This window comes from Nycticebus coucang, chromosome 4 (genome assembly GCF_027406575.1).
Source record: "Nycticebus coucang isolate mNycCou1 chromosome 4, mNycCou1.pri, whole genome shotgun sequence".
Classification (NCBI taxonomy): Eukaryota; Metazoa; Chordata; class Mammalia; order Primates; family Lorisidae; genus Nycticebus; species Nycticebus coucang.
The window spans coordinates 11,543,532-11,560,794 of NC_069783.1; the positions used below are offsets into that span (position 1 = coordinate 11,543,532).

Below are 17,263 nucleotides of genomic sequence, written 5' to 3' on the forward strand. Positions count from 1 at the left end.
CCTGGACTTTTTGGTGGAGTCAAAGGAGAAGGGATATTATCTTTATAGGTCTGGGTTTGAATAAAGACATCTCCATTTATTTATCTAGCTACATTGAATAATTTATTAACCTCTACAAGTTTCAATTTCTTAAGTTGTAAAAGGCACGTAATATACATTGAAGAATTATTGTGACAACTGTAAGTAAAGTAAGTTACTTCCAATTTTTGACTCCACCGATGTGTGTCAATATCCTAAGTCCCTTAATATCCAACTCCAGTCTTTCCTCAGGACTAAATGCCCTCAGTATTGCTGAGGATCTCTAGGTTTGCTTATTGCATCTAAACATCAGAATTGCTTGTTGCTTCTTTATTGCTACCTGTCAAAAATGCAGAGACTTTGATAAACCCTTGATATAGGATTCAGCAACCAGACCATTTGTTACCAGAAAATGTCATCATTTAATCTCATGTCAAACCCAGCTGCTAGCTCACCAAGAGCTGTGGGAAGCCATTGCCTCTGATTTTAGTGATGAAGCCCTGGCAGCTTGCAGGGATGTGGCCTTTACTGAGCTATTCATTTCTTCCTGGTTCTCTTGTTATTTACTTTGATTCTGTCGATTCTGAAGGTGTAAGATTCCATCACAACTAACCTGCCAAGGTCTTAATTAGAAAATGTTTCTTTTATTTAGCATGGTTTCTCCTAGTCAACCACTAATATACATTCTGTCTATACAGATTTGCCTTATATATTAGTGGAATCCTATGATATGTAGTTCTTTGTCACTGACTTACTTTGCAATTTGGGTAAATGTTTAAAAGGCTCATCTATGCTGTAGCACATATTAAAATTTCAGACCTTTTGCTGAATAGTATTTAATTTTATGTATACACTGCCACGGCCTTTTGTTTATCCATTCATTAATTGATGGATTATTTCTACTTTTTGACTACTATGAATAATGTTGCTATGAACATTATTTGGGTAAGTTTTTGGGTGACATGCGTTTCTTTTGCCTTAGGTATAGACTTAGAAGTAGAACTGCTGAATCATACGGTAAATTCAATTTTACTTGTTTAAGAAAATGCCAGACCATTTTCCAATGTGACTACACCAATTTACATTTCCACCGGCAAGGTCTAAGAGTTTCAACTTCTCTACAACCTTGCTAGGACTTGTTATAATCTGTCTTTCTGACTGTAGCCATTTTAATAGGTGTAAAGTTCACAGACCTCTTTGTGGTTTGATTTGCATTTCACTGACAGCTAATGACACTGAATATCTTCTCATGGGCTTATTGGCCACTTGTTACATAGTCTTTGGAGAAATATCTATTTGGATCATTAGCTTACTTTTAATTGGGTTATTCATCTTTTTATTATTGAGTGGTAATAGCTATTTATATATTCTGGATGGAAATTCCTCATCTTATATATGATTTGTAAAAATATTCTTCCATTTTGTGGGTTAATTTTTTTCAAATTCTTGATATTTTTATTTCAAAACACATTAAATTTAAATTCTACCATATTTTATTTTGTTGCTGTGTCTTTAGTGACCCATGTAAGAAATAATTGTTTAATCCATGGTCATAGAAATCTATCCCTATGCTTTCTTCTAAGAGCGTATAGTTTTAGCTCTTACATTAACATCTTTAATCCGTTTTGACTTAGCTTTTGGAAGTTGTGTAAAGGCTCAGCTTCATTCTTTGCATGCAGATTTCCAATTACCCTGTTTCCATTTGCTGAAAAGATGATTTTTTTTCCCATTTTCCTGTACTTCTTGTGTTAAATTGTTTTGTAAACTTAGTTTTTGATAGTATTGTAAGTGGAATTGCTTTCTTAATTTGATTTTTTGTTTACTTTGTTTACTTTTGTTTACTTCTACTGCATAGAGTTACTTCCAATTTTTATATATAGCTCTTATATTCTAAACCCTTACAGAATTTATTTATTCATTTTGATGATTATGCAATATATTCCTTTGAACTTTCTATATACTCATTTGCAAATAGGAATAGTTTTATGTCTTCCTTTCTAATCTTACTTTTTATAGTAGCCCCCTTAATATGGGAGGATATTTTTTAACATCCACTCTAGTGGATACCTGGAATTGTATATAGCAATGTATTTTTGCATACACATACTTATCTATGATAAAGTATAATTTATAAATTAAACACACTAAGATATTAACAATAATTATGACAATATACCACCATGACTACACTTTGGAGCACTTTGAAGCAATTATTAAGTAAAATAAGGATTTGAATACAAGCACCATGATATTGTGACAGTAGATCTTAGTGCAAAAAGGACATCCTACAAATGGTTGTTATGTAATTATCTTCATCTTCACCATTATAGGCATATATGCATCATTGTGATCACCAAGAGATACTCATGATGGTTTCAAATGCTCAGATTTTTATTATATCTTAATGAATATTCCAGCCTAGCAAGAGCAAGACCCTGTCTCTAAAAATAGCCAGGCCTTGTGGCAGAGCCTCTAGTCCCAGCCATTCAGGAGACAAGGCAAGATTGCTTGAGCCCAAGAGTTTTGAGTTTGCTGTGAGCTATGACAACACAGCATTCTACTGAGGGTAACCAAATGAGACTATCTCAAAGAAATTAAAAGATTAAAAAAATAAAGAATGAGAAAAACTTAGAGACCAACAGGAGCAAGATGGTGGTGAGTAGCAGCTTCCTTGCATCTGGGCACCGTGAGTCGGGGGAGATAGAATTCCGGGCATCTCTGGCTGGTGAGATCTGCCTATAATCATCCTTGTGAGGATACAAGGAGTCAGCAAGAGACTTCTGGACCCCAAGAGGAGGACTAAAACAGTGGAAAACCGGCAAGTGGTCACGTGTGTTCAATCGGTCTAAACCCACCAGCAACTATAAGTAAGTACAGTAGCAGTGAGACTGCAAACCAGAAAGGCCTTACCTGTGAACTGTTTTGGTGTCTTTGGACTTGGCACTCGGTTGAACTGCCTTGGGGAGAGCCTCAGCAGGAGTGCGGAGAACTTTGGCCGTTGTCTAGGGCCCCAGTCTGAGCCACTGAGCCAGACAGAGCTATTGGTGTTTGGCTGTGGGCCACAGGAAGCCATTGTGAGTGATCTGCCCCAGCAAGCTCCGCCCTCAGGGTCGCAGAGCAAGAATCGGGTGGGAACTGGTAACCCAGTGACTGAGTAGCCTAAGGGCGGGGTCTGAGCCACCTTACAGCCCTAACCCTCAGGGGCAGAGTGAGACCAGTTTTGGCACACTGGGTAAGTGGATAACCACTTCAGCAGTGATTCCAGTGACAAGCACTTTCCTGGGAAAGCTTCTACTCAGCGAGTTTACAAGTTCAAAGTGCCTTTTAAGAGGGCTGAAGAGAGATCTAGGGTGTCTACCTGCTGGGATTGGAGAAATCTGCAGCCTCCGGTCGTATCAGCACTGTGATTAACGCTTATACCCCAGGAGACCATGTGTTGCCCAGACATTATTCAACAACATATACATACTGCTTTCTTTTTGGTTGTGTTTTTTTTTTTTTCTGTTATTTTGGTTTGGTTGTTTTTCTGTTTATTTTGATGTTGTTTTGTTTTTTAATTTCAACCTTTTCCGTACACATTTTTTCTTTCTCAATTTTTCTAGTGTAATTATAATTTCCCATTGCTGCCTTTTTCAATAACTAGAACTTCATTTTTGCTAGTTTCTACCACTATTATTTGGTAAAGCGGTAGAAAATTTTATCCCATAAAGTTTTCTGATTGCTTGTTTTGGTTTGATTTATAGCATTTTTGTCTTTCCTCTCTACTTGGTGGAGGTGGGGTACTATGTCTGACCAGGTTAGCAAAGAGCTGCTGACCTCAAGGGAACCACCCAACTGGGCACCCCCAGAAGGTTGGGTTTTTTTAAGGTTGTGTCAAAGTACCCTACTGTACACCTATATTGCTCTGTCTCCCTCTTTCTCTGCCTCTCTTCTTTTTGTCAATATTTCTTTTACCCACCCTCTCTCTTTTCTCTATCTTTTTTTTCTTTTTGCTCATTCCTCCTTTCTTTCATTCCTTTCTTGCTCTTCAACCTTCTCATCCTTCTGGTCCTGTACCAAAAGGACTCATCAAAACCTTAGTCCACAGGCACGAGAACTTAAAGAGCAAGAGGAAGTGAAAGGAAAATTAGGGCCAGGAAACAGATAAAAGAAATCACTCATGAGGAAGAATCAGCAGAAAACTCTAGGCAACATGAAGAACCAGTCCAGAACAATCCCACCAAGGGACCATGAGGTAGCTACTGCAGAGGATTCCACCAATAAAGAAATATTAGGAATGACAGAAAGGGAATTTAGAATACACATGATGAAAACACTGAAAGAAATGATGGAAATGATAAAGGAAACTGCTAATAAAGTGGAAAATAACCAAAAGGAAATCCAAAAACAGAATCAAATAAGAGATGAATGATATGAAGAATATAGAAAGGATATAGCAGAGCTGAAGAAACTGAAACAGTCAATTAGGGAACTTAAAGATGCAATGGAAAGAATCAGCAACAGGTTAGACCATGCAGAAGAAAGAATTTCAGAGGTAGAAGACAAAGTTCTTGAGATAACTCAGATAGTAAAAGAGGCAGAAAAGAAGAGAGAGAAAGCAGAACGTTCACTGTCAGAATTATGGGACTTTATGAAGCGTTCCAACATACGAGTTACAGGAATTCCAGAAGGGGAAGAAGAATGCCCCAGAGGAATGGAAGCCATACTAGAGAATATTATAAAAGAAAATTTCCCAAATATCACCAAAGATTCTGACACACTGCTTTCAAAGGGATATTGGACTCCAGGTCGCCTCAACTCTAACCGAGCTTCTCCAAGACACATTGTGACAAACTTGTCCAAAGTCAAGACAAAAGAAACGATTGTGCAAGCTGCCAGTTGAACCTATAGGGGCAAATCCATCAGAGTGACAGCAGATTTCTCTAATGAAACTTTCCAAGCAGGAAGAAAATGGTCATCTACCTTTAATCTGCTTAAACAGAACAATTTCCAGCCCAGAATTCTGTACCCTGCTAAGCTAAGCTTTAAAATTGACAGAGAAATCAAATCATTTACGGATATACAAACATTGAGGAAATTTGCCACAAGAAGACCAGCTCTACAGGAAATACTTCAACCTGTTCTACACAATGACCATCACAATGGATCAGCAGCAAAGTAAGAACTCAGATATTAAAGGACAGAACCTAACCTCCACACTGATGCAAAAGACAAAACTAAGCAATGGACTCTCACAAAATAAGATGAATAGAATAATATCACACTTATCAATTATCTCAATAAATGTTAATGGCTTGAATTCCCCACTGAAGAGACATAGATTGGCTGACTGGATTAAAAAACACAAGCCATACATCCACTCTGTGTAAGAAACACACCTGGCTTCAAAAAACAAATTAAACTCCTAGTCAAGGGTTGGAAGACAATTTTTCAGGCAAATGGAATTCAGAAGAAAAGAGAAGTTCCAATCTTATTTTCAGATACATGTGGATTTAAAGCAACTAAAGTCAAAAAAGACAAAAATGGTCACTTTATATTGGTCTAGGGAAAAATACAAGAAGACATTTCAATTCTAAATATTTATGCACCCAATTTAAATGCTCCCAGATTCTTGAAGCAGACCTTACTCAGTCTGAGCAATATGATATCCAATAATACCATAATAATAGGTGACTTTAACACTCCTCTTACAGAGCTGGACAGATCCTCTAGACAGAAATTAAACAAAGATATAAGAGATTTAAATGAAACCCTAGAACAACTATGCTTGATAGATGCATATAGAACACTCCATCCCAAACATAAAGAATATACATTCTTCTCATCACCCCATGGAACATTCTCCAAAATTGATCATATCCTGAGACACAAAACAAATATCAACAGAATCAAAAGAATTGAAATTTTACCTTGTATCTTCTCAGACCATAAGGCACTAAAGGTGGAACTCAACTCTAACAAAAACGCTCCACCCCACACAAAGGCATGGAAAGTAAACAATCTTCCTTTTAATAACAGATGGGTGCAGGAAGAAATAAAACAGGAAATCATCAACTTCCTTGAGCATAACAACAATGAAGACACAAGCTACCAAAACCTGTGGGATACTGCAAAAGCAGTTTTGAGAGGAAAATTCATCACTTTAGATGCCTACATTCGAAAAACAGAAAGAGAGCACATCAACAATCTCACAAGAGATCTTATGGAATTGGAAAAAGAAGAACAATCTAAGCCTAAACTCAGTAGAAGAAAAGAAATATCCAAAATCAAATCAGAGATCAATGAAATTGAAAACAAAAGAATCATTCAGAAAACTAATGACTCAAGGAGTTGGTTTTTTGAAAAAATAAATAGATAAACCATTGGCCAGACTAACGAGAAATAGAAAAGTAAAATCTCTAGTAAACTCAATCAGAAATGATAAAGGGGAAATAACAACTGATCCCACAGAGATACAAGAGATCATCTCTGAATACTACCAGAAACTCTATGCCCAGAAATTTGACAATGTGAAGGAAATGGATCAATATTTGGAATCAAACCCTCTCCCTAGACTTAGCCAGGAAGAAATAGACCTCCTGAACAGACCAATTTCAAGCACTGAGATTAAAGAAATGATAAAAAATCTTCCAACCAAAAAATGCGCTGGTCCAGATGGCTTCACACCAGAATTCTATCAAACTTTCAAGGAAGAGCTTACTCCTGTACTGCAGAAATTATTCCCAAAAATTGAGGAAGAAGGAATCTTCCCCAACACATTCTATGAAGCAAACATCACTCTGATACCAAAACCAGGAAAAGAACCAACCAAAAAGGAGAATTTCAGACCAATCTCACTCATGAATATAGATGCAAAAATTCTCAACAAAATCCTAGCCAATAGATTACAGCTTATCATCAAAAAGTCATTCATCATGATCAAGTAGGCTTCATCCCAGGGATGCGAGGCTGGTTTAACATACGCAAGTCCATAAACGTTATCCACCATATTAACAGAGGCAAAAATAAAGATCATATGGTCCTCTCAATAGATGCAGAAAAAGCATTTGATAAAATCCAGCATCCTTTTCTAATAACACTAAAAAGCATAGGCATAGGTGGCACATTTCTAAAACTGATTGAAGCTATCTATGACAAACCCACAGCTAACATTTTACTGAATGGAGTAAAACTGAAAGCTTTTCCTCTTAGAACTGGAACCAGACAAGGTTGTCCTCTGTCACCTTTACTATTCAACGTAGTGCTGGAAGTTCTAGCCAATACAATTAGGCAAGACAAGGAAATAAAGGGAATCCAAATGGGAGCAGAGGAGGTCAAACTCTCCCTCTTTGCTGACGACATGATCTTATACTTAGAGAACCCCGAAGACTCAACCACAAGACTCCTAGAAGTCATCAAAAAATACAGTAATGTTTCAGGATATAAAAATCAATGTCCACAAGTCAGTAGCCTTTGTATATGCCAATAACAGTCAAGATGAGAAGCAAATTAAGGACACAACTCCTTTCACCATAGTTTCAAAGAAAATGAAATACCTAGGAATATACCTAACGAAGGAGGTGAAGGACCTCTATAAAGAAAATTATGAAATCCTCAGAAAGGATATTAACAAATGGAAGAACATACCATGCTCATGGATGGGAAGAATCAACATTGTTAAAATGTCTATACTTCCCAAAGCAATCTACCTATTCAATGCCATTCCTATCAAAATACCAACATCGTACTTTCAAAATTTGGAAAAAATGATTGTACGTTTTGTATGGAACCAGAAAAAAACCCGTATAGCTAAGGCAGTTCTTAGTAATAAAAATAAAGCTGGGGGCATCAGCATACCAGATTTTAGTCTGTACTACAAAGCCATAGTGGTCAAGACAGCATGGTACTGGTACAAAAATAGAGACATAGACACTTGGAATCGAATTGAAAACCAAGAAATGAAACTAACATCTTATAACCACCTAATCTTGAATAAACCAAACAAGAACATACCTTGGGGGAAAGACTCCCTATTCAATAAATGGTGTTGGGAGAACTGGATGTCTACATGTAAAAGACTGAAACTGGACCCACACCTTTCCCCACTCACAAAAATTGATTCAAGATTGATAAAGGACTTAAATTTAAGGCACAAAACAATGAAAGTCCTCAAAGAAAGCATAGGACAAACACTGGAAGATATTGGCCTGGGGAAAGACTTCATGAAGAAGACTGCCATGGCAATTGCAACAACAACAAAAATAAACAAATGGGACTTCATTAAACTGAAAAGTTTCTGTACAGCAAAGGAGACAACAACCAAAGCAAAGAGACAACCTACACAATGGGAAAGGACATTTGCATATTTTCAATCAGACAAAAGCTTGATAACTAGGATCTATAGAGAACTCAAATTAATCCACATGAAAAAAGCCAACAATCCCTTATATCAATGGGCAAGAGACATGAATAGAACTTTCTCTAAAGATGACAGACGAATGACTAACAAACACATGAAAAAATGTTCATCATCTCTATATATTAGAGAAATACAAATCAAAACAACCCTGATATATCATCTAACCCCAGTGAGAATGGCCCACATCACAAAATCTCAAAACTGCAGATGCTGGCGTGGATGTGGAGAGAAGGGAACACTTTTACACTGCTGGTGGGACTGAAAACTAGTACAACCTTTCTGGAAGGAAGTATGGAGAAACTTCAAAGCACTCAAGCTAGACCTCCCATTTCATCCTGCAATCCCGTTACTGGGCATCTACCCAGAAGGAAAAGAATCCTTTTATCATAAGGACACTTGTGCTAGACTATTTGTTGCAGCTCAATTTACAGTCACCAAAATGTGGAAACAGCCTAAATGCCCACCAACCCAGGAATGGATTAACAAGCTGTGGTGTATGTATACCATGGAATACTATTCAGCCATTAAAAAAAATGGAGACTTTACATCCTTCGTATTAACCTGGATGGACGTGGAAGACATTATTCTTAGTAAAGCATCACAAGAATGGAGAAGCATGAATCCTATGTACTGAATTCTGATATGAGGACAATTAATGACAATTAAGGTTATGGGGGGGAGGAAAGGCAGAAAGAGGGACAGAGGGAGGGGGGTGGGGCCTTGGAAATTAAAAAAAAAAAAAGAAAACGTAGAGACCAAACCAGCCTCTTTTTTTTTTTTTTTTTTTTATTAAATCATAGCTGTGTACATTAATGCGATCATGGGGCACCATACACTGGTTTTATAGACCGTTTGACACATTTTGATCACACTGGTTAACATAGCCTTCCTGGCATTTTCTTAGTTATTGTGTTAAGACATTTACATTCTACATTTACTAAGTTTCACATGTACCCTTGTAAGATGCACCGCAGGTGTAATCCCACCAATCACCCTCCGCCCGCCCACCTCCCCCCTCCCTCCCCTCCCTTTCCCCCTTCCCCCTATTCTTGGGTTATAACTGGGTTATAGCTTTCATGTGAAAGCCATAGATTAGTTACATAGTAGGGCTGAGTACATTGGATACTTTTTCTTCCATTCTTGAGATACTTTACTAAGAAGAATATGTTCCAGCTCCATCCATGTAAACACGAAGGAGGTAAGTCTCCGTCTTTCTTTAAGGCTGCATAGTGTTCCATGGTGTACATATGCCACAATTTATTGATCCATTTGTGGATCGATGGGCACTTGGGCTTTTCCATGACTTGGCAATTGTGAATTGGGCTGCAATAAACATTCTGGTACAGATGTCTTTGTTATGATGTGATTTTTGGTCTTCTGGGTATATGCCTAGTACAAACCAGCCTCTTATTGCCATCTGATCTTCGATAAAACAAACAAAAGTATACACCGGAGAAAAGAATCCCTATTCAACAAATGATGCTGGGCAAACTGGATAACCACATGTAAAAGACTGAAAGTGGACCTATACCTTTCACCACTTACAAAAATTGATTCACGATGGATAAAAGATTTAAATCTAAGACCTGAAATAATAAAAATTCTAGAAGAAAGCATGAGAAAAACTCTTGATCATATTGGACTGGGGAAAGATTTTATGAAGAAGACTTCAGTGACAATCACAACAATAACAACAAAAATAAATGGAACTTAATTAAACTAAAAAGCTTTTGCACAGCTAAGTACATGGCAATTAAAGCAAATAGACTACCTTCAGAATGGTAAAAGATATTTGCATGTTACAAATCTGACAAAGGGTTGATAACTAGAATCTACAGAGAACTCAATTAATGAACAGAAAACTAGCAAACAATACCATCTATCACTAGGTAAGAGAAATTTCTCTGAAGACGACAGATGAATGGCCAAAAAACATATGAAGAAAACGCTCATTGGACCCAATTATCACAGAAATGCAACTCAAAACCATCCTGAGATACCACCTAACCCAAGTGAGAAAAGCCCACCTCACAAAGTTGCAAAGCTGCAGATGCTGGTGCATATATACAGAGAAGGAAACACTTTTACACTGATGGTGGAATTGCAATACAGCTTCTTCAGAAAGAAGTATGGAGAATCCTCAAAGAACAAAAATAGACCTTCCATTTGATTTCACCCAGAAGAAAAAAGTCCTTTTATCATAAGGACATTTGCACTAGATTGTTGGTTGCAGCTCAATTTATAATTGCCCAGATATGGAGTCAACCCAAGTGCCCATCAACCCATGAATGGATTAACTAACCGTGGTATATGTATACTGTGGAATACTATTTGGCCATTAAAAAGGTGGAGACCTTACATCTTTTCTATTAACCTGGATAGAGTTTGAAAACATCCTCTTTAGTAAAGTATCACAAGAATGGAAAAGCAACATCCAATGTATTCAATACTAACATGAAGCCAGTGGATGAACTAATACATGCCCACGCAAAAGAAAAACACAATTTAACTCAAGTTGGGGGGAGGAGGGAGGAGAAGAGAAGGGAGGAGGAAGAGATATATGGTACACATACCCGGGAAGGGGCACACCCACAACAAGGACCTTAGCTAACAAATGCAAACATTGTATCCTAATCATATGTGCCCTCATATTAACCTGAATAATAAAAAATATATATATATATAAAAATAAAGAATGAGAAGGATTGTGGAAGAATTAAATATTATGTTAACTGGCTATGAAATTTGGACTCTTGTCTGGTGGACAAAAGAAACATACTTTATAGATTTTCTTAAAATTTCTTCTTACCTTAAGATTTCAGCATGGGGTTTGATCCCTACAACTTCACCCATGAAGCAAGATCAAACCACATCATGGCTAATCCAAAATATATTAATTTGTGCAAGATGGCTCACATCAACAACCGAATATCTGTCATCAACTAGTTTAAATTCTCAACTCTGAAAGATCCATACCAAAGTATAAACATTTTTGCTTTTACATTTAATAGGACACTCTATCCATAGGGCCTAACACAGTTTAGATACTTCATACACACACACACACACACACACACACACACACACACACACACACACACACACACACACAAAATAGCATGTCTTTATCTTCTCTGGGTCATTGGGGAGCCATATAACATGATAGAGCCCTTCCTGCAGTTAGGAATTACACATTTGGAAATTTGAGTCTGAGTCCTGGATATGCCCTTAACAAATGCTGTTTCATAGACTATGCCAATTTCCTTCGATGGAGTTTAATTTTCTGTTCTGTGAAATAGAGTAGATTTAATAACATCACCGGTTTTCAAAATACATACATTGTTTTGAATTTATGCACTATTTTTTATTTCCTTTTTTCCCCTTTCTTAGTAAAACAGGCTTCTTTTGCCCCAAACATGTAGAGCTGATGAGAACCCAACAGCTCTGATTGCAGCCTGTGCTATCAACTTATTGCCTTCTCTCTCCAATGTAAGTATATCCTTCATTATCCTTTCTGTGATAAAGGAACTGTCCCATGCCTAACCTGACATTCAGATTTCTTAATAGAGTGTGTAGAAGAGACTTTCCAGGAGATAGATGTATCTTGTAATATTTCTCTGGTGTACTTCCAATGTATTCTTCTTGCTCTTTTTACATGTTTAGGGGAGATCCAGTGGGGCGTACCCCAGTCAAATTCCAGCCACACCCTCTTGGACTTCCCATTGAGTTTCAAAATCCTGTGGGGACATTGCAGGGGAGTCTCACAGGCACTCCAGCTTCCACACTGGGGTGCTGTCTGCTTGGCAGGCAATTTCCCGGCCTCTAGCTTTAGCCACCTTCAACAAGGAAGGGTGTTTCTTTGACCACTAGCCTTGTTCAAGCAACCAGGAACAAGCTCTGGCCCAAAACAACCCAGCAAACCCCATCATCTTTTGAGATTTAACCACATCTTCTCCAACAAGGTCCAGATCCCAGAGTTGGTGAAAGCTCCTCCCTTCCACGTTTATTTTTTCCTTGATTACTCTTCCTTAAGCCTAATTTATTTCTTCAAGGTCTCTTTACCTTTGAAAGTTAATACTTCAGTACTAGATAGTAATTCTGGATGTTAAGCATTCTTTGTTCAAATTACTGTGTTGTGTCTATTCCACGACTAGAGCCTCATAATACAAACAAGATATGAAGGAGAGGAACTGGAAATGTGCATCTTTTCTAAATGTGCTTGTAGAAAGAGTATGGGGTGGTCAATGGCAAAACACATTTTGAAAACCAAATACATTTTGAAAACTGAGTAATCGTTTAAGTCTTCTACCTTGATGTTGTCAGGTCCGTAATGATGGCAGGCAGAGTGAACTCAAGTTAACAAAGGTTTGTACTTGCAGGGACTAATGGATGAGTCACAACCTCACAAATATTGTCAGAACATTATCATAAAGGCCACTTGACTTTGAAAGGGAAGATCTGGGTTTACAACTTGGATTCACCATTAATAGGTATACTTAGTCAAAATACAGAAAACATTTGAGCTTCAGCATCTTCACTTATAATCTGCCTTCTGAATTTCAGTGTTGTTATGAAGATACTTCTGATAACATACATTGTATTTATTGGTAAACATTAAGATGATCATTAAAAATAATAGTGTTTGACATAGATCTTGTTATTTTTATCTTAATCTTTCTTATTTCTCATATCAAAAGACTTAGGCCTAGAAAAGGATAAAACAATTTATTAAGATCATATCCCTGATATAAGTCATTTTGTATTTGTCTAATGAAATACTCTTTTCTTACAAAGTAATACATTTTGATGGCATCCCAAAAGGATTTGCCATTTATTTTATCATCTTTGACTTAGTTTTTATAAGGAAATATCACTTCTATGTAAGTAAAAATTAATTTTATGTAATTTATTCAAAATTCATATTAAACATGTATGAGTTTTAGCCAGTATTTTTTATATTCTCATTTTTACCAGAAGAGGCCACTATCACCCAACTTACTGATTTATTATCAATTTGAATAATTGCACTTGGCCTAGAAAATGGTCATACATTTCAAAAAGCAATGATCAGAAATACATCTTTCTTTTCCCTTCATTCTCCTTTTGAAAAGTAGCCCCCTCTTACCTCTGACAGTAACCAGATTCTTCCTGGTTTCTGATAAGAAGGTCTGGCTTTGGACGTAGACAGTAGATTCAAACCTTGGTTCTACCACAGAGACAAACTGTTTAACCCTGGCAAATAACATAAAGGTGTTCATTTTTATAAAAAGAAAATTATATCTAGCTTTTTTGCTTTCTTAAAAGATAATGAGTTCTCGTCATTAAGTAATTAAAACAGTGCCTGCCGCATTGAAGATGATGAATAAATATTAGTTTCTACAGCAATAGAATCCCTAATGCGCTCTTGCTCACATCCACTTCTTTGTCAGCAGGAATTTTTAAAAGAATATTAAGAGGGTTTGTATTCTTTTACCTGAAAATGGAAAAAAGAACAAAAGGCAAATTTCAAAGTTACCATAGAGAAGTATGAATAGTGACTGATAATGGGAGTTTATGAATTTATTCATTGGTATCTATTTTTAAAATTGAATATAAAATATATAAATATTTCAAATGTAATATAAAGTATTTATTAAAAAATAATGAAGAGATACTACTTTCTAAATAGAAAATACTGAAATTAAGTAACAGTAGTAATTCATTTTGCCTTACATATTTTTCCTACTTCTGTAATCATACAGCAGATGGACATAAATAAGACTGAAAACTGGGCGGCGCCTGTGGCTCAGTCGGTAAGGCGCCGGCCCCACATACCGAGGGTGGCGGGTTCAAACCCAGCCCCGGCCAAACTGCAACCAAAAAATAGCTGGGCGTTGTGGCGGGTGCCTGTAGTCCCAGCTACTCGGGAGGCTGAGGCAAGAGAATCGCTTAAGCCCAGGAGTTGGAGGTTGCTGTGAGCTGTGTGAGGCCACGGCGCTCTACCGAGGGCCATAAAGTGAGACTCTGTCTCTACAAAAAAAAAAAGACTGAAAACTAAAATGCCAAAAGAAATGATCATTTTGTAAGCTTGTCAGCATGGACCCAAACTATCATTTCAGGTTAGAGCTATTGAATTTTGTTGTCTATTTTTATATTCTAAGAAAAAGTTAACAAAATATGGTTGTAATGGAAAGAGAATTACCCCATACCCAAGAAATAGATGGAGAAAACATTAAAGAGAAGTCTCTTTTGAATACCATCAATGATGAGTATGAGAAAATAGCTATCATGACTTTTCCAAAAATTGAAACTCACTTCAATGCCTGTAATTTTCTAAAGATCAAGCCGAGAAGATATAAAAACACGAATTATACTTAAATGATTATTCCAATGACTTATAAACAGACCTTGACAGCTACATTTGTTTCGTAAGATTGAACAGTATTAACAGTGTGGTGCACATAAAATTTTCTTTTCTTTTTATTATAAAAATCTCTCACACTTATATGGAGGATATTTAGTTTAAGAAGATGTCTACAATTATCATACTGGTCATAATGCCACACCGTATGAATGTAATATTAAAAAAGGATGAGCCCACAGTATCTGTTCTTTAAATAGATTGAAATTTAAATTGTCACATAATTTCCATTTGCTTATTTATAAATGGTATAAATATACCAGGCACTGTTCACCCAAAAGGAGAATAACAATTTTATATGCTTCTCCCCTGGGCTATCAAACTGCCTTCCCCAATTTGGGGTAATACTGTTTGGAGTCTTGTGTATAAAATTTTCTTGCTTCTTTATTTGAAGAAAAAAATGCAAGATTTCTAGTCTCCATCACACAAAAATTAGGGAGAAAATTCAATTAATATTTAAGATCAGTATACATTGTTAATAATTATACGAAAACATAGGCTATAATTATTTTAAATATAATAGTAGAAAATGAAACCTACACATGTATCATGAATGTGACTTTGTCCCATATAATATGATGATTTAATTCTAGAAGATGAAATTCACTACATTCACAATAAAAGAAGAAATTGTATCTCAATGAATAAAAAAATTATCAAAATTACTACAAATTTATGAAGAATACTATTACAAATGTCAGGATATAAGCCATCTGACATCTGAACCTGACAAAAGGTGTATAACTTAAGTATAAACCTTCAAAATATTGTAATAAAGAGGCAAAGTTGGAAGTCTTCTTTTTTTTCTTTTGGCTGGGGCCAGGTTTGAACCCACCACCTCTGGTTTATGGGGTTGGCGCCCTACTCCTTTGAGCCACAGGTGCTACCCTAGAAGTCTTCTTTTAAAAATAAAGAACAATATACCACTTTTCCATGGTAATTCAACATCGTTCTATAAATTGTTTTTTTTTTTTTTTCCATGTGCCCTAGGCATGAACCAGGTATAAGCACAGATCAAAAGCCAAGCTGGGATAAACAAGGGGTTTCTTTGTCCCTGGCTGATATGAGATGGGCACCACCAACCAGATGCCACTCCACCCAGGTCTGGGACACGTTCTATAAATTCTAATCAATCAATAAACAATAATAAAGTTTGGATTGGATAAAAACTGCACTTGCAAATGACTAAATTGTGTTATAAAAAAATCTCACTCTTAAAAAAATTGTATTAACAATAAATAATGAAGTCTAGCAAGATGGCTGAATAGAAGTTTAATAATGTTGTACATTAGTAATCAAGAGTTCAAAAATATGATTAAAAAGAAATACAATTTATAGCAACAATAAAGTATGAAGGATTAAAGCTAGTAAATAACAAATATTATTTAAAAGGTAATAAACAAATTATTTAAGGAGAAAATTATAAAAGTTACCTATAATAGGCTAGCATAATCAGAGAACTAGTATAGTCACGCATAGGACAATTCATCTTCCCCTACAGTGATCTCCAAATTTAATGCAATTAAATAAAAATAGTAATGAAGAGTTTAAATTAAAATGGTATGTTCACAATCAAGTGGTAGGTTTAATTATTTTAACTTATGATGAACACATATTTTCAATTACATATATCTTTTTTATATATTCACATTTATTCTAGCACATGTATCTGTTTCAGAATAACAACACTGAGAGCATAAGCAATATTTATCAACATGAAACATATGAGACCATTATTATGTATATTCCTATTTTGAGTGACTTTTTGAAAAATTTCATCATATTTCTTTGTTCCATATACTGCTGTCATGGGATTAACTTTTTCAGAAATGACAGCTGTGTCAAATAGTCTGAGCATAAATTTTGTCATTTTGTTGTTATGTTACTCTTAAAATTTTCTTTGTTTGTATAGCTAGGTATTTATAATTTTAAGAATTATTATCAGCTGAAAATACGACATTTATAAGTATGTTAGGAAAACATCACCGATTATATATTATAAATACCACTATAATGATTTAAGACACTTCCTAATCATAGCGGGAAGCCATCTTCATAACACGCTATTTTCTCACTTTTTTTTCTCACTGTTTTTCGGCCAGGGCTGGGTTTGAACCCACCACCTCTGGCATATGGGGCCAGCGCCCTACCCCTTTGAGCCACAGGCACCACCCCATAACATGCTATTTTCTTATTTGAATGGGTTATGTGCAAATAAGCATTTTATTTTACAGAATGTGAAGTACCTTCACCTAAACTTGACTGGTGGTTTATGTGGTACTGGGCACCCTGGCTCTTAGTCTGCCTCACTGGTGCAATTAGACACTTTCAGGCTTGAATAATAAGAAGCTGTAAAATAGCCACAACATTTATAATCAAGACATACTTTCAAGAAGTTCAAATATATGCAGCTATGTTAACGAAGCTTTATTCTGAATTCTAATAAA

At 36.1% G+C, this 17,263-nt stretch overlaps 1 non-coding gene across 1 annotated transcript; it reads right to left on the minus strand.

Annotated features, from left to right (window-relative positions):
- Window positions 1-15,793: 15,793 nt before the first annotated feature.
- On the minus strand, window positions 15,794-15,928 carry LOC128585254 (small nucleolar RNA SNORA48). Its single transcript, XR_008379975.1, has one exon. It is a non-coding gene; the product is annotated as a small nucleolar RNA SNORA48 (small nucleolar RNA).
- Window positions 15,929-17,263: the final 1,335 nt, after the last annotated feature.